Here is a 27,512-nt window from a genome sequence, read left to right as displayed (position 1 = left end):
CACCAACCGTTCAAGCAGCTTGCGTGTTGTCATGTTCCCTGTTAGTGATGAGTCATGATTTGAGCACAAATCTCTTTGACTTAGAGGTCTTGCACTTATCCATGAAGCATACTGGCAGTGCTAGGAGACACTTGCTCTCGTTCACCTCAGGGCCTTTGCATGTGCTGTTTCCTCTGCCTGCAGCGCCCCCTTAACCCCCCATCTCCCTGCCTGGCTAGCTCCCACTTCTCCTTCAGGTCGTGGTTTGGACTAGGCCTCCTCCAGGAACCCTTCCTCACACACATCCTCCCTGTTGTGGGCAGGATGAGCTGCCTTTGTTGTCACCGGTGTCCCTGCTCCCTGGCTGTAGCACTCATCATGCCATGTTGTAACTGCCTGTTAACCCCTCTGCCTGGGCAGAGGACTGTGTCTGTCTGGCCCATCGAAGCCCTCCCAGCGTCTAGCAGAGCCTGGCACATGGTAGGGACCCAGCATGTTTGTGACAAGCGGTTGTGGATCTCAGTGAGTGCCTGGCTGAACAGTTGCACAAGTGACCACCATTGCTGGTTCTGTTTCAGATGTGCCCTAGATAAGGAGCCTGAGAAACAGTCATTTTGGTTGATATGTGCAGTAGTCACAATTGACAGCCATCCCTCTGTTTCCTGGCTGGTAAAACCCTCAATCTGTTTGGGTAACTACCCCTCAGGGAAGGTGACCCTGTTGTTAGCTCGGCCGATTCCAGGAAATCTAACCCCATTGCTGGCGATTCATTCATGAGACATGAGGGAGGTGGGTGGGGCTGGGGTCCAGGTGTTTCTAGGAAAGGTCTCCTTGATCCTAGGAAAGAAACACATAGAGTGGGGTGTTGTCGTGTCTGGGTGTGACCTCTGGGCCTGTGGCAGCCATCTTGTGACCAGGAGGTGATTTGGTTTGAGTGCATTCCTGATAGACACTGAGGATGGCAGAGCCAAGAGATGCAAAGGACTGGAGTCCTTGACAATGTCCTTGAGGTGCTGAATTAACCAACCGGAGCTGCCCTAACTGGGCACTTCTCGTTAGAGGGAGAACACGTTTTCTTATTACTTAAGCTAAGTGAGTTGGGGTTTGCTCTTACTTTTAGCCTAAATCATCCTAACGATTACACTGTGCTATGGAGAGAGAGTACAGTCTGCGACCGGTGGAGAATAGATCAGGGACGTGGGCTCCAGCTATGGCGTTGACGGACCTGGGACGTCCTTTGTGCACAGCTCAGATGTCACTTCTCCTCAAAGCCTTCCAGGAGGCCCCACCAGGAGGTCATTACTCCCTCCTCTGGATTCCTCTCTCTGTGCGTCTCACTGATGCGTGCATGCGTCTTCTCTCCCTGCTCCTGGGAGCTCTCTGAGAGCAGGGCCTGGGTGTTGGTCATTTCTGTATCCCACCAGTTGTACCTTGCACATAGTAGGTGCTTGAAAAAGGATTGGGAAATAAATGGAAGGATGAGTAATTTAACATGAATCTTACTACTTCCTAACTCATCAGAGAAGGTATTTCCCTAAGTGTTCTGCCGGGCGGACAGGTAATTCTCTGGGGCTCAGCTTTTCCGTCTGTAAAATGGGAGGGTTGGGCTAAATCCCCAGCTCAAAAAACTCGATGACTTGGTAGCATTTTGTATGAAGGGGTTACCATATGCAGGGCTATGCAATACGGTTCTCTGGGATCCGTCAGTGAGTTCAGCTGGAGAGAGGCACCCAGAGGCCCACCCCTGCCTCCAGCCCTGTCTGAGCTGGAGCTAGAGGACCCAGAGCAGGATGCCATCTTTCTCAGAGGAGCCCTCATGCCGAGGAAAGGCAGATGCACAGACAAACCAATCGCCTCTGGTTTGAGAGACAAGGCCTGGTGATGCCAGGAGAGGGACCTGAGCTTCCCGGAACGCAGGGGAAAGGCTTGCTGCTTGGGTAGGAGTTTGCCAGGAGCTCAGACGGAGGAAGGCCTCCCCAGGCAGAGGGGACGGCGTGTGCACACGCCCCGAGGTGCGTAAGGGCACTGGGTATCATGGATGGTGAGTGATTATGCAGCTAGAACAAGGTGAGGAAGGAGACTGGGGAGGTGCCGGGGTGGGGGTCGGGGGGCAGAGAATGGCATGTGGAGAGGAGCCAAGAGGAGGTAGCCAAGTACAGGATGCTTTGGGGTGTGTGGCCAGGTACAGGGTACTTTGGGGTGTCCCATAAGAGTGGGGATCAGAGCAGCAAGTCGGTACAGAGGTGCACAAGGACCTCACGTCTGACGTGGGCTTCCAAGAAACAGGCTGGACAGTCAACACAACCTCAGACTCTGTTAGAAAAGGGCCAGTTCAAGGTGTCACCAAGGCTGTCACTGCCTCCCCTAGGGAGGACCGCCTGGGCAGAAAGCTGTCCTCTCCAGGCCTTGTCCTGTGCCCTCTGAGCTGCCAGCAGGAAGCTGGTCCAGCTGGAAAACAGAAGCAGAGACCTGCCCCCTTTGTGTGGTCCCGCAGCGGCTCTTAACTCAGACCCCGTCTTCAGAGGCTGATGGTAACGCTGCGGGAGGTTAAAAGGAATCCTTGCCCAGCGCCCAGGCCTCGGCGGGCCTCCCTTTGGCTGGGAGTGCCTCAGCACTGCTCCTGGCCCACTGGACAGGCCTCCGGCTCACACAACAGGATGCTGTTGAGAAATTCAAAGCTCGGAAAGTGAATTCTTCCTTCATCTATGTAGTTGTGTGGTGGATGAAATTGTTTCATGGCAGGGAAGATTAAAAGGAGCCTTTGTTTGGGAACCGATTAACTGGATCATTTCTGAGGTTCCTTCCAGTTGTTAACATCCTGACCTCGGGGCTCCCACTTGCCTCCGTCCCCCAGCCACGCTGCTCTTTGAGCCGGCTGCACTCCTGCTTCTGACTCTTCCTTAAGCAAAAGGAATGGGGACTGGGGAGATGGTCCCCTGAGGACCTACTGCGTGCTGAAAATCGTTTAGTCATTTCCCGACACTGTGAGGGTGGGATTCTATTCCCATTTCTGAGGCCCAGTGAGATGTGCACATCCATCCATTAAACCAACGTGACTTAAGGACTCACTGGGCGACGAGCCTGCACTGGGAGCTGGAGACTCAAGAGAGAACACATCGGAAGTGTTCCCTGTGCTCGTGGAGCTTAATGCTGGTCGGGGAGAGAGGGACCCAATTAAATAATCGCACAGATAAATGGCGTTAGGAGAGTTTAGTCTGGGCTAGTAAGGCTTCCTGGAGGAGGTGCTATTTGAGCTCAGATTGGAAGCATGAGTAGCTTTAAACAGCTAGAGAGACAGGAGCCAGATGATCCAAGCAAAGGGAACAGTGTTTGTGAAGTTCTTAAGGCAGGAAGGAGCTTCAGGCTTTCCAAGGCCTCAGAGGTGTGTGTGGCTAGAGCCGGGGGCGGGGCGGGGGATGATATAAGACCATGTTCAGTGAATCGCTGAGGGGGTAGCCGGGGATCAGCTTGGCAGGACCTCCTGGGCCTTGAGTGCATAAAGGGAGGACGTGGAGAAAGAGAACAAACTATGCACGAGGTGCTGTGCCAGGGGCTGACATACAGTGACCTCATTTGATCCCTGCAGCCACCCACTGGAAAATGTTTTCACCATCCCGTTTTACATAGGAGACAACGAAGGCTCAGAGAGGGCAGGTGACTGCTTGTCACATCACTGTCGGAGGCGGAGCCAGGCTTCCCACCATGCCTAGTTCCAAAGCCCAAGCCTTCCTTGGCTCCCAGCCCCCCGCTCCGGTGCCCAGATGCCCCAGCTGCTGTCCCTGCTCCCAGCACTGCACCCCCTTCTCCCAGTTGTGACATGTCCTGCAGGGAGAGCGCTGGGCTCTCCTCAGCCCCAGGTTTTTGGCTTCTGGCCTGCCTCTGCGGCATCCTTGCTTGGATTCGGAGAGCGAAACTTGGGGTCTGGTAATTGTATTCCATTAAGCCCAATGAAATGCAGATCTGTATAGCTAATGAAGAAGGCAATTTTGCCGGTGACATGGGACTCTCATCAGCACCGCGCTCCTCAGCGGATAGGTCTGAGGATGTGGGAAATGGATGCACTGCCACCCAGCAAGCCTCATCTGGCCAGTCTCCAGGGGTCAGTTCTTTCTGCTGGAGAAGGACAACCCACCCCAGGAAGAAGACATCGTGCAGAAACTGCCTGGGTCACATGAGTCCTGGTGTGGGGATCACCCAGTTCTGGGCGCCCGGCTGCCTTCCTCCTCTTGGGGTACCTTGACCCCCACCCGCAGGCTCTGCCCTGCCCTGGCCCCTCCATGTGGGGCGAAAGGGCCTGAAGCAGTTCTCTGGAACCAGAACTCACAGAACTCAGGAGCCACCACTCACTGGCTGTGTGTCTTTGGGCAAGTTTCTTAACCTCTCTGGGTCTTCATTTCCTCCTCTGTAAAATGGGACACTAATAGCATCACCTGATAAGGTTACTATGAAAATGAAATGAGATAATGCACATAAAGCACTTGGCAAGCACCTGGCACATGACTGTTAGACATTTTCCTTAGCTCTGCCAGTCCTCCACATTCCGCATGGGCAGGACTTCTGCCCCCACCAAACCCTAGGCTCACAGATTTCTTTTTGCTGCTTTCAGATGCCCACTGTCTTGGAGTTGGACTTGCCCCAGGTCCTAGATGCCCTTTCCTGTGGTTGGTCAGGCTGGGAAGTTGGGGTATACCCAAGAGCTGACCTTTTGCATGGATTGCCACCAACTGTTTGGCTATTTTTCCATATTTGGATACCAAAATTGGCCTGCTGGCCTGGACATCCTTCTGGCACCTGACCCCGCTTCTTCCCACCCCTTCGCTCCCCCTCCACCTATGGTCAGATTTGTTTATAAATAAATTACTCAACTGACATCATTATTATAGCTATTTGTAGAGTGTTCACTGTGTCAAGCTCTTTACCTATAATTATTTTATTTCATCCTCACAACAATTTACACATGCAGAAACTGAGGCTCAGAGAGGTAGAGTGACTTGCCCAGGGTCACACAGTTGGTACAGGATGGAACTTGAACTCAAACCAAGTCCGCCTGACTCCTAACCTCATTTGTAAGCCCTCTAGTCAAGCTGCTCCACGATTCCCAAGTGCCTGCTGTGTACCAGGCCCAGTGCCAGGCACCTGGGGCAGAGAGACCACCATCTGTAACCTCCAGGGGCACACAGACTTGTAGGCAGGAACAGAGAGGAGGACAGACGATTACAGAACAGGTGAAGTGCTGCAGTGGAGGGAACCTGGGGGCAGAGTGTGTGGGAGCACTGGGGAGGGCCTTTGTGTTTCTGGGGAGGAGTCAAGAAAGGAAGGGACCACAGAGGAGGGAGCGCTTGTCCTGAAAGTTGAAGGATGGATGGACGGCTTTGGAGGTTTGCAGTGGAAAGGACATCTCTGAAGGAGGGAACAGCAGCTGCAGTGGCATGGAGATGTGAGATGCTGGGGTGTTTTGAAGTTTAGGGGTTGACGGTGGGCAGGGAGTGGCAGTGGGAAGGGGAGGCAGGAAAGGTCAGTGAAGGCCAGATCATGCTGAACCTTGAAGGCTAGGCTAAGTCAGAACTTACTGGTGGGTTTGGAGTGACGCGTTCAAGAATCAGACAGGCCTGGACAGGAGTGTGGGCTTCTCCACTTACTTGCTGTGTGACCTTGGACTAGACACTTTACCTCTCTGAGCCTTGGTTTCTTCATCTATAAAATGGAGGAGGGGTAATCAAAAGGCCTCTCTCCTAGGGTGGTTGTGAGAAGATGCACAAGAAACGTAGCATGGTCTCTACGCAGTGAACCCTCGATCAGCATGAACTGCTCCCCTTCACTGAGGGGCATAGGGAGCCACTGCAAGACCCAAGGGAGAGCAGTGGCCATCCCTGCATACCCAGTGGGTCTGTCTGGCCCATGTCCTGACAGCTGTCAGGAAGGGTAGTTGTCGTGGGCTGCCAAAACTGGGTCAATGGATAAAGGATAGGGGGAGGTTTTCTCATTCGGAAGTTTATCATTTAAAGCTCAAAGCAGATGGTCTTTCTGCATCCTGGAGTGTACACGAGAGCAGCATGGAGAGGAATTTAAACCTGTGTTTCTCAAACTTTCACACTCCCCTTCACAATTTTGTCATATCGCTTTACTCTCTGTTCTATTATTTCCTTAACACTTTTCTTTAAATCGGTATGGGCTCACTTTGGTGGTGGTGGTTTAGTACTATCCATTAAATCAAAAGTTTGAAAAAAATCACCTGAAATCCTTCTACCAAGATAAAACCAACTGTGAGCATTTAGGAAACTTTTCTCCAAGCATGTACACTCATCCAATTTTACATAATATGATTGCATACTGTTTTCTTACCTTTGTAAGTTGACAGTCATGTACAGTTTCCCATGCCAATGGAGAAAGCCACATCATATTAATGGCTGCATATTATCTCAGTGTTCTTCTATGCCAGTATTCTACCAATTCCACAATGACTGGTGTTTATGTTGTTTCCAGCTTTCCAAATAATATAAACAGCACTGTGGTGAACATCTTTTTATACTCTGTACAATGAACGATTCTCGGAAGTAGAATTACTGAGCCAAACCATATGTACACTTCAAAGACTTTGAATAAAAATCACTAAACTGCCCTCCTGGAAGAGAGCCCCAATTTACATCACCCCCACTGTGAGATGCGAGTTTCTCTCACCCTCATCTGTCTTGTATTGCTTATGTGGATGTTAACATTTAAAAGCCCGATTAGGAAATATTTATTTACAGAGAGATTTGGAAATAATTGGTTGGTGACGGTGATTTTTAATTGCCTAGAGATTCTTGACTCTTCTCAGCACATCTGGTCTAATAAAACTGCTTCTTGTTCATATGATGGGATTAAATGTGTCAGTAGTTCACAGCGTTTGGCTCATAACCCTTTGCCTTACAGAAGCTTTACTGCCTTAGTCAGCTCAGACTGTTATGACAGAATACTGTACACTGAGTGGCTTACACAACAGACGTTTGTTTCTCACAGTTCCGGAGCCTGGGAAATCCGAGGTCAGGATGTCAGTATGGTCGGGCTCTTGGAGACAGCTCTCCTCCTGGCTTGCAGACCGCCGTCTTCTCACTGTATCTTCACATGGTGGAGAGAGGAAGCTCTGGTCTTTCTTCCTCTTCTTATAGGGGCACCAATCCCATCATGGGGCCTCCACCTGCGTGACCTCATCTAAACCTAATTACGTCTCCAAAGCTCATCTCCAGATACCATCGCAGTGGTGGGTTAGGTCCTCAACGCGTGAGCTGGTGGGACACAAACATTCGGTCCGCAGCATCTGCTGTGAGCACAGTCTGGGAAGCAGTGGGCTGGATCACTGTGTGAGTCTTGTCTCCCCGGTGTTAGCCAATAAGCCCAGTTGTTTGTTGAGTGTTTCCTACGTTGGCAGGCTCTGTGGTAGGCAGTCACTCCTTCGTATCATCTCCCTGAATCGTTAGGGCATCTCTCCAAGGTGAGAATTATTAGCTCCATTTCACAGAGGAGGAGCCTGAGGCTCGGCTAATAAGAGATGGAGCTGAGGTCTGGAGGCTCAGTTCCCTGCTCATCCTCGCGCTGCTGCTCGTCCAGGCAGACCGTGAACTTCTAGAGGGAGGGGCCTGGTCTTGCTCGCCTCTGGACCCAATCCCAGCGTCCACACAAGGTAGACGGCATCAAGGCCAGCTGTTAAGGGACAGAGGAAACACCTTAGCATCAGAGGACTTAGGTCTGAGCCCCCTCTGCCCCTGCCGGCTGCGTGGCTTGGCTTTGGTTCTCCCGTCTCTTAAAGGAGGTTGATAATCCCCACCTTGCAGAACCACCTTGAGGATAAAATGAGATAGCGTGTGCACCCGGTGCATAGGAAGCACTAAAGAAAACCAGCTGTGGTTATTTTTATTATTTTTTTAAAACAAGGGTTTGAAAGACTCTGATAAGAAAGAAAGCATCTTTTTAAAATATTTACTTTTAAAGATTGGCACCTGAGCTAACATCTGTTGCCAATCTTTTTTTTCTTCTTCTCCGCAAAGTCCCCCAGCACGTAGTTGTATATTCTGGTTGTAGGTCCTCCTGGCTCTGCTGTGTGGGACGCTGCCTCAGCATGGCCTGATGAGCATGCCCAGGTGTTAGATCCATGCCCAGGGTCTAAACCAGCGAAATCCTGGACCGCCAAAGCGGAGTGTGCGAACTTAACCACTCAGCCACAGGGCCGGTCCCACTGTTGTTATTTTTGATGTATTCATTTAGTCCCCAAAGACCCCTGGATCCAAAGAATAGACCAGCATGGAGAGAAGATGTCTCCGTAGGCCCTCAGAGCAGAGCCCCGTTCATTCATTCATTCATTCATTCACTCAGCAAATATTGACTGAGTGCCTGTTATGGGTCCAGCATCAAAATCCAGCAGTGAATCCAAAAGACAAGCTGCCATCTCCCAAAGAACTTACCTACTAAGGAGATTGGGATAGAAGGTAAAGTAGCAAGCGAATAAATCTAGTCCGTAATTCAAATAGCCCCGTGAAGACGAATAAAGCAGGCTTAGAGGAAAGATAAAGCAGGTCAAGAGGTTAGAAATAACAAGAGAGAGGGCTTGGGGAGGAGGATTATGTAGACTGAAGGGACAAGGAAGGTGGCATCTGAGCAGAGATCTGAACCAAGTGGGGTGAACCATGGGAGGATTTTAATTGGCAATTTTGGCGCCCAAAGCAAGCAGCTAAGAGGGCCCACCTTTGTGCGTCATGAGTAAGCGGGTGCAGCGAGGTGCTATAGCTGGTGGCTCCCCATTTCAGGGAAGTAAAGTAATAAACGCTGAGCTCTCTGTTTTCCAACTGCTGTGGGAGATCCTACTGTTCACTTGTAAATTTAACAGGTTGAAAAATGAAACAGTAACTGTTTTATAATCACAATTAGGCCTTTTTGTTACCTTTCACTATCAGAGCCTTAGACAAGGTCTGGCGCCCTCTCCAGCTATGGCTGTACCCAGGGCAGCTACCACCCCAGGGCAGCTGCACACCCCAGGGTTTGGGCCTTCCTGGGTGTGACCCAGAGAGCACCCCTGGGCCGTGGCAGTAGCTGGAGTCAGGATGATAATGCAGAGGATTCGGATGAACACTGGCGAGGACTAGCATTTCAAGATTCTCCTCCACTCTGATTTGCCCAGGAGAGTTCCCAGCCCTGCCAGGAGCCAAAACATGCTTGTCGTGGTCTGAGAAAGGATGTAGGGCCGTTTTGTCCTGTAAGCTTAGATGCAGAGAGACTCGTGGGCTGTCCCTGTGGTTTGGGGCAGTGTTTCTCAGAGCACCGACATCAGAGTCATCTGGGACTCTCGAAGACGCAGCATCGGGGCCTCATCTCAGCCCTTCTGAGTCCCGTTCCCTGGAATCTGCATTCGAACAAGCTCCTAGTGGTTCTCATGTGCTCCACAGTCAGAGCAGCTGGTTGGTGGGGGCACCGATCAGAAGAATATTTGTGGTCATGCCTGTCCTGGGACCACCAGGGCACGCACCTGCTCTCCTGCTGTCAGATGGCACTTCCGAGTCGGGTTGGCAGGGGCTGGCCACTTCCCTGGGTTTCTATTTTTGCCTCTGAGAACTGCGGCGGGAATCAAGGCAGGAATTTCAGAAGTGGGTTTCTGTCCTGCTGTGAGGCTGTGTGTGAGAAGGCTCTGTCATACTTCAAATGAGAAGGAGAAGGAAAAAGCTTTATACATTCTGAAGGCAAATGTGTCACTTTCAGATGGATTCTTTTCCGGCCTGGACACAATTTTCATTTCTGCCTGGTGAGCCATTGCAGAAGTCAGCCTTTTTCTCGCTGTCTCTTAGGAGCGAAGGACACATTTCTTGGAGGGGCTGAGACTGCCCCAGGAACAGGACTGGGAAATTTACTCTTTGCCAAGTCCAGTTAGAGGACCCACTCAGGCCGTCACAGGACCCTACCCAGTCCTGTGTTATGGGGGCCACAGAGACTCCTGACAACCAAGGGGATGGTTGTGCTCTGCCCCCCGCCCTTAATAATTAGCCGTCCTTCTTAACTCAGATCTTGCCCTCTCTTGTTTTCAGACTGTCTGGCTGCCGTGCTGCTGGTTTTAATGAGAAAACATCCCCAAGTACCTTTTGACATTTATTCATGTATCAATCAGTAGTATAGCATAGTAATTAAGAGCATGGGTTCTGGGAGCCATCCTCCAGTGGCTCCCCATCTGGCTCAAAGTCAAAACCAAAGTCCCTACCACATCTGGAAGGCCCTATGCCAATGCCATGTAATCACTGTCACCTCTCTAACCTCATCTCCCTGTCACTCAGCTCCAGCCATACTAACCTCCTTGCTGTCACTGAACATGTCAAGGCTATGTCTACCCCAGGACCTTTGCACAAGCTGTTCCCTCCTTCTGTGATGCTCTTTCCCCTAGAACTCTGCATGACCCATTCCTTCACTTCCTTTAGGTCTCTGCTCAAATGTCACCACATCACCCTGACTGTCCTTTATAAAATAGCATGCCCACCCCAGCCATCACTAACCCCTTTTTTTCTCAGAGCATTTATCACCACTTGACGTAGTATTTATTGTATTTTCTTTTAGGTCTGTCTCTCCCCACTAGAATGATAGCTTCCTGTGGACGGGAACTTTGTCTGACTTGGTTACTGCTATTTTCCCAACATCTAGAATATATCTAGTGCATTATAGACCCTTAATAAATAATGATTGAATGAATGAATGCCTGGCTCTGTTCCTTCTAGCTCTGCCACCTTGAGCTCCTTAGCATCTCTGAGCCTCAGTTTCCAAGTCTATAATATGGACATGGCTATAGAAGTTTGCATGTTAAATGAAACAGTGCATGTAAGTCCTTTGCATGTGACCAGCACACTCAAAGTTCTCAATAAATGATGACTGACCTTAGACTGTTATTACTTAGACCAACAAAATAAGACATTGTGCTAAAAAAAAAAAAAAAAAAAAAGGAAGAGGTTTGCAAAAGGCTGTCCTTTTGGAAGATGGCAGGGGTCCTGCCCAGGTGGCTGGAAGCAGGAAAGGCTACTCAGCAGGGGTGGCATTTGAGCTGGGTCTCTGGGTTGGGCAGGATCTCTGCAGGTGAGAACTGAGTGTGTGGAATGAGACAAGAAGAGGGGGCAGTGTGAGCAGAGAGGCAGGGGGAGAGAGTTCAGGGCCTGGGCAGGCATGCTTCCTGAACCCCAGGGGCTTCAGAACAGGCAGGGGAAAGCAGAATAAGGAGTTGAAAGCAATTTTTTGCTCCGTGGAAGAAGAGAAAGCAGCCAGTACAACAATAGCTGTTGTAACTATTAATAACAAGCTGTGCAACAATATAACAAAGAGAAAACTCTGATTGACAACCCCCTTCTTCAGGCAGAGCGCTTTGCAGCTAGTAAAGCAATCTGAGCCTCATTTTGTGGGCTTGTCACAACACTTCTTGAGGGAGGCAGAATTTATTAGGTGTTTGTTATTCTAATCCTGAGGTCACCCGCTAGTAATCCTGAATGGGGTGTCGTGTTTGAAAGAAACCTATTGGCAGTGGTGGGATTTGGGGGCACTGTGGCATCCTGCTGTCTTGTAGACTGGGAAGAAATTCAAAGTACAGGCTTAACGGGAAACCAAGGAGGATGGTGTGAGGGAGAAAGACTGGACGGGTAACTCTGGAAAGCAGGAGGATATGCATTTGTCATTCATTCACTCATTTAATGAACCCTGAGCACTTACTATTTTTGTACAAGACAGTATTACGCCGGTGGGGGGGGGGGGGATTTTGGTTAGTCCACTAATCAGTTAAGTGGAGGTTAGTTGTACAACAATATGAATATACTTAACACAACTAAACTCTACAGTTAAAAATGGTGAAGATAGAAAGTTCTACGTTATGTGTATTTTACTACAATTTTTTAAAATTAAAAAAGGAAACATAGGAGAGAGAGAGGCAGAAAGTATCAACAGCTGCTAAGAGTATCAACAAATGAGACAACCAGGCATTCTGCACCTCCTGGGGAAGCCAGACCCCGCCTGTAGTCTTACCAAAGGGGTCGAACCTGAGTCTGATCCATTCTCTCGAACCAACTGCCGCTTTGCAGGATGCGAAGAGGACAGAGCAGCTGCTAAACTGAGCCCTGGGTGTGCAGCTGGACCATGGGTGATGCTACGGTCAAAGTTCCGGCTCCATCTAGTGAACCAGCGTAAGGAAGTCAAACGGATGGATGAGGAACCTGTAAATTAAGAGACTTAAAGGACAGGTCCAGTTTTTCAGATGGGCCAGAGTATAGTGTCTAGGGATGCACATTTGGGTAATAAAACAATTTTAAAAGACACAGGAAGCAATTCCTGAAAAGTCAGGAGAGTGGTTCCTCGTGGGGCCGGGAGTGGAGTGGAGCACACGCTCAGCCCTTCTGGGATTGGGGGCAAAGTTCTCTTTCTTGACCTGGGTGGGGTTTGCCTTGCAATAATCCATTGATTCATACACTAGATCTGTGTGGTTTTCTCTGTCTATATTTTATTTTGCAAAAACAAACAAAGCACAAAACCGCTTTTAAAAAGGAAGTGAGGAAGGGTGGGGTACAGAGAGAAGAGTCACCCAGACCGGAGAGAAATCCAAATTCTGCCTCCTGTGAGCTCTGTGACCTTTGGCGAATTACTTAACCCGGGTAAGCCTCAGTTTCCTCAGCTGGAAAAGCAATTATAATAGTACTTAGCTCCCAGCCTTGTGGTGGCAGTTTGATAAGATGATGTAATGTACTGCCTAGCACCACGCCTGGCCCGGAGCAGTGCTGTCAGGGGTAGTTGTCGTGGATGCTGGATGCAGTGGACCTGGCAGTGAGAAGCCCCCGGGCCGCTGCCCCTGACCTGCTGCGAGATCTTGGTAGCGGCCTCTCCCTGCGGTCGGATCCCTCCTGGTTTTCCTGACATCCTCGTCCCTTGTAAGAACGGTAACTGAGGCTAGCGGGCTGCGTGCTGGGACCCGCAGTGCTCAGGGCTGAGCCTGCCCGTGCTTGTGTTTCCTCTAACGATGTGCAGAGCTCTGGGCACCCTGGGGAGCAGCGGGCGAGGAGAGGCAGGATGACCAAGGTCCCCCCCCCCCCCACCGTGCGCCACGGGGCCGTGAAAATGCGCCCAGATGCTCCGCGGAGACAGTAAATTGCTTTCTGTTGTTCAGTGCGGGGAAGATAATGCTTTTTGACCCTTCTGGTCTTGGGGTGTCCCCTGTAAGCCTTGTTTGCCCTCTATTGCCTTTACCCAGTGGCGTGAACCTGAAGAACAGACAAGTGGAGGGTAATTACAGCCACATCGGGAAGGGCCACCGGCCTGTCACAGAGTTCCTTTTCATGGTGGGGTTTCATTCAGAATCCTGCTTCCCCAGAGCGTGAAAGAGATGACTGGCCAATCCCTGATTCCTTAAATGAGCTTGACAGGACAAAGCAAGTCCCATGAGTGCCTAGAGTTGCCACTCCCTGAAGTATCTGGGCGCGGGATATGAGTTCGTAAGAAAATTTAATTTAATGTGTAACAATTCAGTCAATGCACTGGCAGCTCCTAGAAGACACTTCCATTCAATCTACCCTGAATTCCCAGGAAGGTTACTTCTAAAGATCCCCTCCAACCAATAAATCCTGTCCTGTGAGGCCCCCTCAGCCTAGCGTGCTGTAAGCAGCTGCTTGGTTTCTTATTTACTTATAATTGTGGTAAAATAGGCATAACATGAAGTTTACTATTTTCACCATTTTTTAGGTGTACAGTTCAGTGGCATTCAAGTACATTTGCATTGTTGTGCACCATTGCCACCATCCATCTCCAGGACTTTTTTCATCTTGCAAAACTGAAACTCCGCCCCCATTGAACATCCCCATTGAACACCATCCCCATTGAACTCCCCCTCCCCCTCCCCCAGTCCCTGGCAACCACCTCTCTTTCTGTCTCTGTGAACTTGACTCCTCTGTGTGTGAGTGGAATCAAGTATTTGTCTTCTTGTGACTGGCTCATTTCACTTAACGTAATGTCTTCAAAGTTCATTCATGTTGTGGCATGTGTCAAGATTTCCTTCCCTTTTAAGGCTAATAGTCCGTTGTATGGATATACCACATTTTGCTTATTCATTCAGCCATTGTTAGACACTTGAGTCGCTTCTACCCTTGGCTATTGTGAATCATGCTGCTGTGAATATGGGTATATCAGTGTCTTTTTAAAATTACCCAATAATCTTGATCAGGAAAGTTCTCTTGGCAGACATTTATGAAAACTATGATTATTTTCCTTTTCCATTCTCTGGCTTCCATGATTGCTTTCCTAAGAAGCTAAGTGGTTCCCATGTGATTGTAAATTCCAGGTGTTGTGTGCAAATTTGACTAAAATACTGAAATCTGAAGCTATTTGCCTATCACCCATCCATTTGTTCAACTTCCTCCAAGTTCACTGCACTGTTTAAATTGCTTATAACCAGTGGAGGTTTTAGTGAGTTCTGGAAAATGGGAAGAGGGAAAAAAAATCCGTGGAGAAAAGTAGGATTGAAGCAGGTGCCCATTTAGGAAAAAGATGACAGGCCGCCCGGAAGCAACAGTGGTCTGAGTTTCTGACTGGCGACATGCTGTGTGGCCGGAGCCAACTCATGTACCTATGAAGGCAGAGCAAGTGGTTCTCTGTATCCACTGCAGTTTCAAGCCACTGGGAAGTGTTCACCCTCTGTCTGAAGGACAAGCTCCCCCTTCTGATCAAGGTACTTCACATCCCACCAGTAAGCATGTTGGACACTCGACATAGTTGTCCACATGTGTCAGAAAGAATTTCCCCTTTTCAGAGCCATGCTCTTAAAATGCAGATGTTCCTTAAAGAGAAATCTGAATTTTTGACCTATAAGGACTTTTAGGGTTCGTTCTGCTTTATTGCTATCACACTGTGCTGTGAGGGTCTTCGGGGGAGTCTGAGACGAAGAGAAGGGGAAGAGCCAAGCACATGGGGCTCTGGATCTCCCACTTCTCCACTCCAACCAGAGCAACCTGCTTTTATCGGTTTGATACAATTTTTTACATGAACCAGTAGCTGCAATACCAAGAAAAGACAGGAAAAGTTTGAAAGCCTCTGATCTATTGCAACCCCCTTGTTTCATGAAAGAGGCCCAGAGAAGTTGAGAGAAGAGCTCAAAGTCACACAGCAAATTTATTCAACAGATATTTTCTAAGCACCCACCATGGGCCAGATGCACAGTAAACAAAGATGAGTGCACAAATCCTGTGCCGTGAGGAGTGCAGCTCTTCTCTCTAGGATAGCCCCTCTGTATGGGGAGCTGTCACTGAGGAAGGAGACAGCCCTCCCCCGACCCACAATATGTTCCAGCCTCATCATCCTCACCCCCACCTACAAGTGGTGGCTGCTCTCTTGTGCTCGCCAAAGGGAACAGACAAGTGTGCTCCTTAGGACATTGTTCCCCGACCATCTCATTTCATCCTTGCCGAAGCTCTGCGAGCTGTGTACCGTTAAAGACAAAAGTAGTCAATGATGCTTCTTGAAGATGGTCAGGCCGCCTTTATTCAGGACATTCGTTGTAGGGTTAGGGACCACAGCAATGGGATTCTAGAGTCGGGGAGAGAGATGGGGCTCAGGTCTGAATATGGCACGGACAAGTGGAATTTATAGCCAAGGAGCAGGGCTGGAGTCAGTGGATGGAAAATGACTGAAAAGAAACATCAGGGGAAAGGAAGGTTCTGGCTAAACTGACCTCAGAGGATTCTTGCCAAAGCCAGGCCAGGGTGATCGCGCACCTGGGGGCTGGTGCTGATGAGGAGCCTGAGCAGGTGTCGGGGCGGGGTTCTGGTGAGGCTGACCCGGCAGGGTTCTTCCTGAAACTAGATTTTACAAGGAAGGGCACAGATGGCGTAGGAGAACATTCAGGAGCCTGACTAAGGTGTGGTCAAGCAAAGAATCTTTGTCAGAACCTAGTGCGTGCTAAGCTGTGCCAGCACCTGAGGCTCCAAAGCTGATTAAGACATGGCTCCTGTTCCCAAGGAACTTGCAGCCCAACAGGGGAGAGCAAAGCTCTGCATGAATGACCACAGCACAGAGTCAGCGCTGAGTGCCAGCAGGAGGGACTGGTAACTTCACCAGCTTGGAATTCGGGTTGGGGAGAGAGGAGATGCATCCAGCCAGGGGAAGTGGCATTGGAACTGCACCTCTGTTGTCTTCCCAACTTTTAGGTGATGAATTTGGATGTTGGAGTCAGGCAGCCCTTGCTTCAAAGCCCATCTGGGCCAGAAAGCTGTGTGAGCTTGGGCAAAGGATGGGGACAGTCTCATCTGACAAACGTGGGTAATAAGAATAGTTCCTACCTCAGGGGGTTTCAGTGAGGATTAAATGAGATGACACATGTCCAACTCTTGGCCTTACTAAATGTAGCTCTTATTTCTCGACTTGAGAGCTCAGGTGCTGGTGGGAGAGAAGCATTGCAGACCGAGGCGGTGATAGGCTCGGGGCAGAGGGGAGAGCAGGTTGAACAGGACGCTCATGTGCTAGTGCCAAAAGCATGGAAAGGATGGTGTGCTGAGAAATGCCATGGGAAGGGTGGATCCAGGCGACAGAGGGGGCCCCTCCAATCCCAAACTGAGGACCTGGGTCCCCTGAGCTCAGTTATGAGCTCTAATAGTTTTCTTGTAGATTCCTTAGGATTTTCTACGTACAAAATCATGTCATCTGCCAACACAGATAGGTTTACTTCTTCCTTTCAAGTCTCAATGCCTTTATTTTATTTTCACGCCTAGTTGCTGCTTTTAACTCCTTTTGTGACTTGGTGAGAACCAGGCCTGGTTGGACTCAGAGAGAGGGACAGACCACCCTTTGGAGGGCATCATGAGGGAGGGTATGCAGGCACAGCCAGGCGAGTGCCAGGTGCCTCTCTCAAGCTCCGATGTGACACAGGCTCCCAGGCATCCCCAACTTGTGAGCAGAGAGGAGAGCGCAGGTAAATGCTTTCCTGCAGCGCTCATAGCTGGAGCATATTTCTGGAACATTCAGCGCCTGCTTATTGAGCACCTCCCTGGTTCTTGGAGCTGAGGACACAGAGATGACTCACTTAAATGTGACACCCGCAGTCTGATGAGAAAGTTTGGTCAATAATTAAGGGATTACAACCCAGCTTGACACAGTTTAGAATAGAGGTCTGTACAAAGTTCAGGAAAACCCTGGAGAAGGAAGCAAATGAACCCTGTCTGGTGGAATTGAGAAAAGCCTTAAAGGAAGTGACATCAGAGCTGATTGTAAAGAATTAATTGAATGTCTCGCCAGGCTGAGAGGAAGAGAAGGCATCCCTGGCAGAGGGAACAGCATTTGCAAAGGTAGGAGGCTGTGAAAGAGCCGGGCCTCGTGGGGAAAGTGGAGCATCAGAGGATGAGGCTGCACCTGATGTGGAGTGCAGATGGAAAAGCCTCTTGTATGACGGGGTCAAAGGTTTTACCATATAAACAGAGTAGAACCTGTTTTTGAATGTTTATCTCTTGGGCTTCTGTTGTACTGATTGGAGTCAGGAATGAAGAAAAGAAGGCACTGGGGAAGCTAGGTGCATTTCTGAGAGATGCATGGTGCCCTTCGATAGGTCAGGAAGCTTGGAGAGTGAGTGAGAGAAAGAAAGAGGTCATAACGTGGGAGCCAATGAAAGCTAATGTTTTTAGAGGGGGAAGGGAGATGTGACGGTGAGCTGCTGACACAGGAGGTGGCACTATGGGGTGATAGATGAGGGAGAGGTTCTTTAGGATTTTTTTTTTTTTTTTTTTTTGCCTCTTTGAGAGTCTTCAGTAAAGATTTAAGTTATTTTCCAACTTTTTTCTTTCTGGATGATACTGTGGTTAGATCGGACACAAGACAACCCTGTTTTATTTGGATTATGTTTGTATTGTACATGGGGGGTTATTCTATGGATGCTGTTATGTCCTGACAGCAATGGCAAGCCATTAAAGAGTTTCAGATAGGAGAAAGAGGGGATTGGATTTGTGGCATTAGAAAGAGTATCTAGCTTCTGTGTGTGGAATGGGCTGAAGCGGCCACGGCCAGGATGTGGACGGTCAGTTAGGGAGCTGTGAGAACAGCTGAGAGGAGATATTATCCAAGTCTGCACCAGAGCAGCCGTGGCACAAATGGTCATCGTCTCTGCTCTTCAGTAATGCGTAATGCAAATCTTAAAGCAGGCCTAAGTACGAGGGGACAGCAGCGGGAAGGGAGTCCCCTTTCTCTGGATGATTAAGGTCTTAATCCTATCCCGAGGTCTTGGGTTTTCTTTGTGCAAACACACACCTCGCAGGAGGTTTACTTGAGCAGCTCTGGGCTTTAGTCTGCCTGCTGAGACTCGCCTTCTCTTCCGCAGTGATTGGAGAGATCTAGACGGGACCACTTTCTTCTTGGTCTCTTGACTCACACCCACCCTCTAGGAACTTTCTCTCTGGGCGTAAATAGAGTCTGTCCTTGCATTTGCTCAAGGAAGAAGCCAGAAGGTAATGTTTGCTGTCAGTCGCTAGGGAGATGATTGCTGTTGGGACTAGCCAGTTCACCTGCAGGACAGAAAGTTCTCGGATGAACTAGGACACAGCCCCGGCTTCCTCTAGGCACCTTGGAACAAGGGGGAGAAGGGCGAGTCTTGTGTTTCCATCTCCAGCGGCTTGGCTGAGCATAACACCTGGTACCGTGCTATTGCTTAATTAATACTTCCTGAATAGATTTGTGAATTGGCAAACAAGAAACCCTGAAAATGGTCACGTGGGTCAGGACTGTGATAAGTTAAAGGTGGAATTTGTTCATTCACTCATTCCTCATTTATTGAGCTCCTCCTACCACTCAGCTTTGGGTTAGGATAATGGTTCACAACCTTGGCTGCATCTGGAGAATTTTCAAAAATCCTGAGACCCAGACCACACTCCAGACCAATTAAATCAGAATCATGGCCAAAAGTGGGACCCAGGCATTGGTGTTATTTTTAAATCTCCCCATGTGATACCAATGTGCAGCCAAGGTTGAGAACCACCGGGCTAGGTGCTACAGTTATAGGCGAATATCATATTGTCCCTGCCCTTGTAAGAATCAAAGTCTAAGTGAAGGATACCTGAATTCCTTCATTCGTTCATTTATTCATTCAGTAGAAGACAGAGAATTAAATGCCTTAATAGAGATATGGAAACAACACTGTGGGGACCCAGAGGAAGGAATGTTTAGATGTGACTAAAGGATACAGGAAAGCTTCAAAGAGAAAGGAACTTTTAAAGTGGGTTTTGTAAGGTGAACAGAAGTTCATCAATATCTTCCTTCCTCCACTCTTCCTTCCCTCTTTCCTTGCCTCCCTCCCTTCCTTCTCCCTTCCTTCCTCTTTTCTTCCCATATTCTTTATCAACCCCCCCTTTCTCTTCTTTATCCTTCTCACTTTGTTCCAGGCAAGCCATGAAATAGGCCCAGAAGGAGACAATAGCAAACAAAAATGAGGTCCCAACCCTCAAGGTACATCCTTTTCCTGGAGTAGGAAATAACATGTGCAGAGCCCCAAAGGCTGAGAGAACCTGGGGTGTTTGGGGACCGTGACTTCATTTTTACTGGACTGTAGTGGGCCAGACATGAAGGAAATGTCATGCCAGCAGCCTAAGGAGTTTGAGCTTTTCCTTAAAGGCATTTAAGAGCCAAATAATTGTATGATGAGATTTAAAATAGTGTTTATCACATTTTAGGTGGTCTCTGAAGTGGCTCTAAATGGTACAGAGATGTGGCATTAACGAATGGTGACTCACACTTGTTTTCGATCCTTCCGCTTACCTCCGGGACAGTCTCAGATTGGCGCTCTAAATTTATGTCTCTTGCCAATTTTAGGAAGTTTTCAGCCATTGTTGCTTCAAGGACTTTTTCATCCCCACCCTCTGTCTCATCAACTTCCAAGATTATGATGACACGATGGTTTGCTCTTTTGTTATAATCTGACAGGTCCCTGGGACTCTGTTCATTTTCTGTTTCGGTCTGTTTCCCTCTGGTGTTCGTACTGGGTAATTTCTGTCTTCTGCCCTCCAGTTCACTGGCCCATTCCTCTGTCCCCTCCATCCTACTGTTGAGCCATACCCTGAGCTCTTTTCAGTTATTGGATTTTTCGGTTCTGGAATTTCCATTTTCTGCTGCTTCTCGTCTTCTGTTTCTTTCCTGAGACGTTCTCTGTTTTCATTTGTTTCAAGTGTGTTCACATCTGCACGTTGAAGCATATTTATGATGACTACTTTAAAATCTTTGTCAGGTAATCCTAACGTCTCTGTCGTCTTGGCATTCGTATCTATTGACTGCTTTTAAAAAATTCAGTTAGAAACCTTCCCATTTTTGATAGGTGATTTTCCACTGAAATGTGGACATTTTAGGTATCATGTTACAGGACCCTGGGTCCTCTTTGGGGCTTCTGTTGTGTCTGGCCGTCTGTGACGCTGCTGCTGCTGCAGGGAAGCAGGAGGCAGTGGGGAGAGCCTGCACCACCTCAGCACTTCCAGGTGGGCGTGGAAGTCCAGACGCCCCGCTCAGCTTCTGTGGCACCTGCAGGGCGGGGGTCTCCATTGCGGATGAGCAGGCGGGGAGCTCTGGCCCCCACGTGGCCTCCAGGGATCCCTCCCTGGCTGGGAGGGATGGATGTGCCTCTTACTGCTCCCCTCGTGGCCCCCACTGACATTCGGGGGTGCAGGTTGGGTGCAGGGCTTCTCTCCATCTGATGGGGATGAAAGTCCCAGCTCCCTGCTGGGGGCTGCAGGGACACCACCCTGGCAGGGGGCTTGGGGTGCCTTGTTGCAGCCTGACAGAGGTGGCAACTTGGCTCCCCACTCAGCCTTTGCTGGCTGGGACGGAAACAGGGCTCCAGTGTTTTCTATGGCTGCAGTAGGGCAGATATTGTCTAGAAGTTTTCTGTTTTGCTAGACTGCCCCTTTCCTGGCTAGACACAGCAGGCATTTGTTGGGGATTTTTTTTTTTGTCTGTGCCCCCTGGCTTTTCTGAGTTGCCAGCTTCTTCATCGCACACTCTCAGATACATGTGGCCAAATGAAAGCCCGGGGAACTCAGCGCTGTGCCGTTCTGCGGGTCTTGGGGTTCCAGCTGGGCTGTCTTTGCCTCTCCACCTTTCAGAGTCATCTTCTGTTTGCTTTAAATATAGTGTCCAGGGTATTTAATTGTACTTAGCCGAAGAAGGAGGAAAGGCATCTGTGCTTCATCTTCCCAGAAACAGAAATCTCAGTAGGTTTTAAAAGCTCCCCAGGCAGCCGACGTTGAGAACACTGGTGTAGGCTGCAAGCTCCATGAGGGCAGGGATCGTGTCTGTCCTCCTCCTATCAGAACATCTGTAACTGACAAAGAGCATCTCTCAATAAAGATTTTTTGGATGGGTGAATGGACTGATGGAAGGAAGGGAGAACGAATGGATAGATCGGTGAATGAAGGAGTCCATGGAGAGCAGAACAGAACCAGCAGCCAGGCTGATTCACACTCACCCATGTCCCCATGCATCCGTCACACTTAGGTGCCTACACATACATTGACACTCACCCAGACCCCGGTTTAGAGACGTCTGGCCTCAGAACCAGTGGGAGGGCTTGACCAGCAGGTGGCGCAGCGGAGCCCCAGGTGTGGCCGGGGCACAGCCAGCCACAGCGTCACTTGACTGAAGGATTCGGAGACATTAAAGAAACTCCTAATTACCTAGGAGCTCCCTCTTGTAAGCATCGCATCTACCTCTCCTTTCTCTTCTGCCAGCTCTTTTATTTACCTCAATATCATAAATAATTTTTTTTTTCCTCAGGAAGAGAATGGCCTGGATAACTTTAGCCTTTGAAAATTCCTTTCTTAAGGCTTAATCTCCAGGGATTTGGAACCAAAAGAAAATAGTATTCATCGTATCCTGAAATGATACGTGTGTGCGCTGGGCCTCGTGTTGTGTGCACTGTCCTTGTCTACTGTTAGCACGGATGTTTGTGCTTCCAATTCCGTGAAACCTTTATTTGAAGTCTTTATTGACTTACCTCTTTCTCACCATAGGGAGAAGGGGGGCAGGGAGGGCAGGAGGGGAAGGGCTCTGAAGCTCATTCAAATGTCTTAGAAGGTGGGGGTCACTTGGGCCTTTAAGAAACTTGCTCTTCAGTGGCCCTTGGGTCTTAGTGCAGCACACGAAGCCCTCTTTGTTCCAGAAGCCTCTGTTTCCACATCTTTAAAATGAGGGCAAAAAGGGTTCCTTTATTGTGAAGTCGGCATCACTGTGAGGATTAAATGAGGCAGCACCGGCCACCTCCCAGCCCAATGCTGGTACGTAGAAAGTCTTTGAAATGCTGCTTTTCTTTTCCTTCATTGCTTTTCAAGGCCCGAGCGTGAGAGGTCATGGAACGGGGCTTTTTATATTCCTTTTCGTTGCCATTTAGTGATAATTATCCTTCAGCTTCCCTTTTCTGTGCCTAATTTTAAAATCCCAGCCTGTCACACCAGGGGTAGGAGATAGAAGAAGCAGACAAACAATCAAACGAGTCCAACCTCCCAAACTCGTAAGGCAAATTATAAAGTGAAAGAAGATGGTAGAGGTGCAGGAGGAGAGGGTTATGTGGCTAAGTCATTTCTGTACTTCTGCTTCTGATAAATAACTAAGAATTTGTGTGTAACATCTCACTGTGCCCCTTTTACAAGAAACCATGAGATACATTTTATCTAAAACTTAGTACCAGCTAGAGTTGTCCTTCTGCTAAGCAACTAAGTGACACTAGACTCTTGTAATTGATCCTGTTTCCCTCTTTGCTCTGGCTCCTGGGAAACTCAGAGTGAAGTTTGTGGCCCAACACGAGTGGCTGTTTGGGACTCACCCTAGTTTCATCCTTGTTTGTCTAACACTTCTTTATTTTTATTTTTTTAATCCTAGTGCCTGGTAGGTATTTTGGGGAGCAACACTGGTATATACAGAAGTAGGTTTTGAAAACAGAGAGATCTGGAAACCCAGGCAGCCTCTTTCTTAGGCCACGGAATTTTTTTCTAAAAAACTTTATTGAGGTATAATTTACATACCATGAAATTCACCCATTTTAAGTGAATCATGCAATTCAATTATTGTTAGCAAATTTACAGAGTTGTACAATCATTGTCAGAATCCAATTTTAGAACATTGTCATCACTCCCAAAAGACCCTTTCCCATCCCCACCCCCAGGCCCAGACAGCCACCAATCTGTCTTCTGTTTGTGTGGAGTTGTCTATTCTGGACATTTCATATGAATGGAATCAGACAATGTGTTGCCTTTTGTGTCTGGCTTCTTTCACTTAGCGTGATTCATGTTATAGCAGATGTTGGTACTTTCTTACTGACAAATAATATTCGATTGCCTGGATATCCCATATTTTGATTATCCACTCACCAGTTGATGAACATTGGGTTGTTTCCTCTTTTTGGCTATTATGAATAATGCTGTGAACATTCATATACCAATTTCGTGTGGACATATATTTTCAGTTCTCTTGAACTATATATCTAGATGTGAAATCTCTGAGTCATGTGGTAACTATGTTTAATTGTTTGAGGAACTGCCAGACTTTTCCACCATGGCTGCACCATTTTGCATTCCCACCAGCAGTATATGAGGGTTCTCATTTCTCCACTTCCTCTTCAACACTTATTATCTCTCTTTTTAAATTATGCTCATCCCAGTGGGTGTGAAGTGGTACCTCCTTGTCATTTGGATTGCATTTCCCTGATGACTAATGATGTTGAGCATCTTTTCATGAGCTTAGGAGCCATTCCTGTATCTTCTTTAGTGAAATGTCTATTCAAATTCTTTGTTCATTTTTAAATTGGATTCTTTGTCCTCTCCTTATTGAGTTGGAAGCGTTCTTCATCTATTCTGGATACGTTAGATATATGGTGTATCAGATATATCATATAGAGATATTTTTCCCATTCCATAGCTCTTCACTTTCTCAGTGGTGCCTTTTGAAGCACAAAAGGTTTTTAATTTTGAAGTCCAATTTAGCAATTTTTTTCCTTTCTTGGCTGTGCCTTTGGTGTCATATCTAAGAAATCTTTGCCTAACTCAAGGTCACAAAGCTTTTTTCGTATGATTTCTTCTAAGAGTTTTAAGAGGTTTAGCTCTTACATTCAGTACCATTGTCACCTGTGAGTTAATTTTTGTGTATGGTGTGAGAGAAAGGTCTAAATCCATCTTTTTTGCACATGGACATCAGCTGTTGCAGTGTGTAAATCATCGCATTTGTCTGCTGCCTCCCCCTCTCCCTTCCTCCACTTCGGCATGCCTGGAGATGAGCAATGCTGCCCCTCGGTGGCTTCTTCAGCCCCCACCTTCCCATCACTTCAGTTCAGGAGACCAACAGACTGTCTTGAAAGCACAACCCCAGCTCCAGCTTTCCAGAAGAGAGAGTTGGGCTGATGGGCCCATTTGGGGGCGGATGACGACCTCTGGTCCAGTCACAGGTGCCCCGGGGTGGGCGTTACACAGTTTAACTATGGCTGCCAGGGCCCACCCTTAGGTGGATGCTGCGTCTCAGAGAAAGAGGCTTGTTGTGAGCTGGGCAAATACTCTAAAAGTCGTCCGCTCTGGGGTCGTTACCTCATCTTCCGTACTCTGGATCCCCCTGTGAACTAGCTTGACATTTGCAGCTCAGGGCTCACAGGTCATGTCCCCAAAATTGGTTCTGCTTGACCTGTGTTCAAGTGTTCAAGAAAACAAAAGAAACAGTTGAATAATTAACAACATTTAAAAACTAAAAGATTTCATGTAAAAATCCAGTTTTTGTGGTTCATTTAAAAAATAGGCAGATCTGGACTTGCAGCAGTTGGTGGCATCTGAGTGGCAGCTGTCCTCTTTGGACAGAGAATATACTTGTCAGCTTGCCCCAGTCCCCATCACACCTTGTTCTACACACGGCCCCCTGTTCTTATTAATTTTTCCTCTCTGACTCTGTAGACTTTGGAATGTGTACCTCCACCCCCAGAAGAAGCTTCGGGGCCACTGTCTGCCCACAAGGTCCCCTACCCAGAGGCTGACTCTTAACCCAGCCCTGCCCTAGATTCTAAGTCAGCCACATTCCTACAGCACTGCACTCATAATGGGATTTTGCTATTTGCAATCTGCTCTCTGCACCGCTGCCAATGGCACTGATAAACCTGGATGTTTTATGGAAATTATGCCCTGGCCAGACTCAATGACAATACACAATCCTTGGGGCACCCTTATGCATGGCGCCTCTTTCTTCGGAATTAGAGCAAAGACATCAATGTTCTGACTTACTTGACGGGAATAACCATCCAATACAAATGAGGCAGACGGTGGAGCAGTTTGGAACGGGGAGTGGTGGGAGAGGCAGTTCAGATTATAGCAAGAAAGAAATCCCAAACTTTCACTTTTTACTGTAGAAAATAAAAGGTGTGCCAAGAATGTGGAAGACATTTCTTTTTTAAACATTTTTTTGATGGAATAAGTCTGTTTTATTTTGTTTTTTAAAATGAGTGCAGCTAGTTCTTGTTTTGCCTATTATAAAACTAAGGCATTCTCATTGTTGAAATTTTGGGAAATACAAAAGATAAATCTTTATCTTATCTTGATCATCATCCACTACCCAGAGGAAACCACTGTTAATATAAGATAATAGAAATTCACTCTCGCTCTAAGCCTGTTAACAGAATTGACATCATCCTGTACAAACAATGTCTGTTGTAAATTTAATTTCCTGATAAACATATTCTCATATCATTACTGGCACTCCATAAATGTGATTATCGATGACTGCATGATATTCTCTTCTGTAGCTATCCCATAATACATTTAGTTCCCAAATGTTAGACTATTTCCTTTTATTTCCTATCATATATAAATGTTGCAGTAAGCATCTTTGTACATAAATCTTTATTCATGTTTTGGATTACCATGAAAGAAATGTCTAACAATAAAGTTTCCAGGAAAAAGTAGAAAAGTTAGCTGAAATGTATCAATATTCATCAATAGAATAAGTCTTTTCTCAAATTTCTGTTGGTTTAAACATCTTTTTGAAAAATATGCCCACACCTTCTGCATTTAGGTCCCTTTTGCTGTGTGTTCTGCTGTTCTTTATCCACGTGTGTCTCATTTTTTCAGAGGTCATCCAGTAAACTTCTGTTAAGCATCTGTCGTGCGCCAGCCTGGTCCCAGCACAGGAGAATGGCAGAGAGTGTAAAGGTGTGGGCCCTGCCGTCAAGGTGGTCACGGGCGTCGCACTTCAGAAACAGAAATTGTGGACACATGCCATGCCTTAGAGGTGCTCCCTGTTTAGTTGGGGAGAATCAGCCAAACAAGAATGCTAAGATAAGTGATGGCAAGGGGAGTGTTAGAAGTGTTGTGGGCACACAGAAGGAGGAGCAGCGAAGAGCTTCAAGACAAAAGGGTGCTCTGGGCAGGGGAAACAGCACAGGCCAAGGCATAGAGATGTGAAAGAGCCGCGTTACATCTTGGCCCCAATGTGCCTTTCCTGACTTGTCATTCTGCGCTCCAGTTACTTCCAGTGATTCCCTCCCAATTCCTCGAACGCAGCTCTGTGCTTTTATTCTTTCTTTTACTCATCCTTAAATTCCTCTCCCTTCCTCTCAGTCAACTTCTACTCATCCTTCAAGGCCCAACTCACACGTCGAGGCTTCTCTGATGTCCTTTCTGACATCCGCACTCTACCCTGGGAGCGGCTGTTCCTCCCTCCTCTCTCCTGCCACCTGCTTTGAGCTTACCTCAATCATCACACTTGTCCCAGCTGTACAGAATTTTTAATTCAATTTTTTAATCCTCTTTGTTTATCTTTTGTTTTCTTCTCATTCTAATTGACAAACTCCTTGAAGTCAGGGGCAGTGTATCAGTTAGGATTCAGTTTGGCTATGTGTGATAGAAAACCCAAGCTAACCCGGAGGTGGAGAGTCCTGGCTGGTATGGCAGCTGCATGGTCATCAGAGACCTCAATTCCTGCCAGGTTGCTGCTTTACCTTCCTCATTTTGTGGCTTCCTCTTGGTGCCAAGACGGTTCCTTAAACTCTATACATCCTATCAACATTCCAGCTACCCAGAAGAAAGAAGGGCCAAAGAAAAGAACACATCCTCCCTTTAGGGCTGCTTTCTGGAAGTTGCAAATTACATTTTCATTGGAACTTAGTCACATGATGACATAGTCACCAGCTACCAGGGAGCCTAGGAAATCTAGTCTCTATTCCAGGCGTCTCTATTCCAGGCAGCCGTGTACTCAGCTAAAAAGCAGAAGTCTGTTGCAAAATAGAGGAGAACTGATATTAGAAGACAATTAGCAATTTCTGCCACAGTGGAAAACAAGGAGAGGTCAAGGATGATTGCTCTGATCCAGCCTGGGCTGGCTGTGGGATCATGGTGTCACTCACCAAGAAATGGAAGAAAATAACAGCTGCTGGTAATTGAACACTTCCTGTATGTCAGGCACTGTATGAGATGCTTTGTCCACATTTCAAAGGTGAGTGAAACTGAGACTTGGTGAGGTGAGAGATCTCGCCCAGCTAATAAGGCAGAAACAGGGTTAGAGCACAGTTTACTGCTTTACAA

At 47.9% G+C, this 27,512-nt stretch overlaps 1 protein-coding gene across 8 annotated transcripts in view; it reads left to right on the top strand.

The window, feature by feature from the left end:
- The window catches only part of HRH1 (histamine receptor H1), a 93,345-nt gene that overhangs the window by 57,121 nt on the left and 8,712 nt on the right, over positions 1 to 27,512 (top strand). The window contains exon 1 of one of the 8 annotated variants that reach the window (XM_046641518.1): positions 17,152 to 17,285. The exons of the other annotated variants lie outside the window; for them this stretch is intronic. The gene's annotated coding sequence lies outside the window, so the exon portion shown is untranslated. Of the gene's footprint in view, positions 1 to 17,151; positions 17,286 to 27,512 lie in introns of those variants that run through there. 8 annotated transcript variants of the gene reach the window in all.

The sequence above is a fragment of the Equus quagga genome, chromosome 1, assembly GCF_021613505.1.
Source record: "Equus quagga isolate Etosha38 chromosome 1, UCLA_HA_Equagga_1.0, whole genome shotgun sequence".
Lineage (NCBI taxonomy): Eukaryota > Metazoa > Chordata > Mammalia > Perissodactyla > Equidae > Equus > Equus quagga.
The sequence above is the reverse complement of the archived record's forward strand: the minus strand, read 5'-3'. Positions and strand labels throughout refer to the sequence as shown.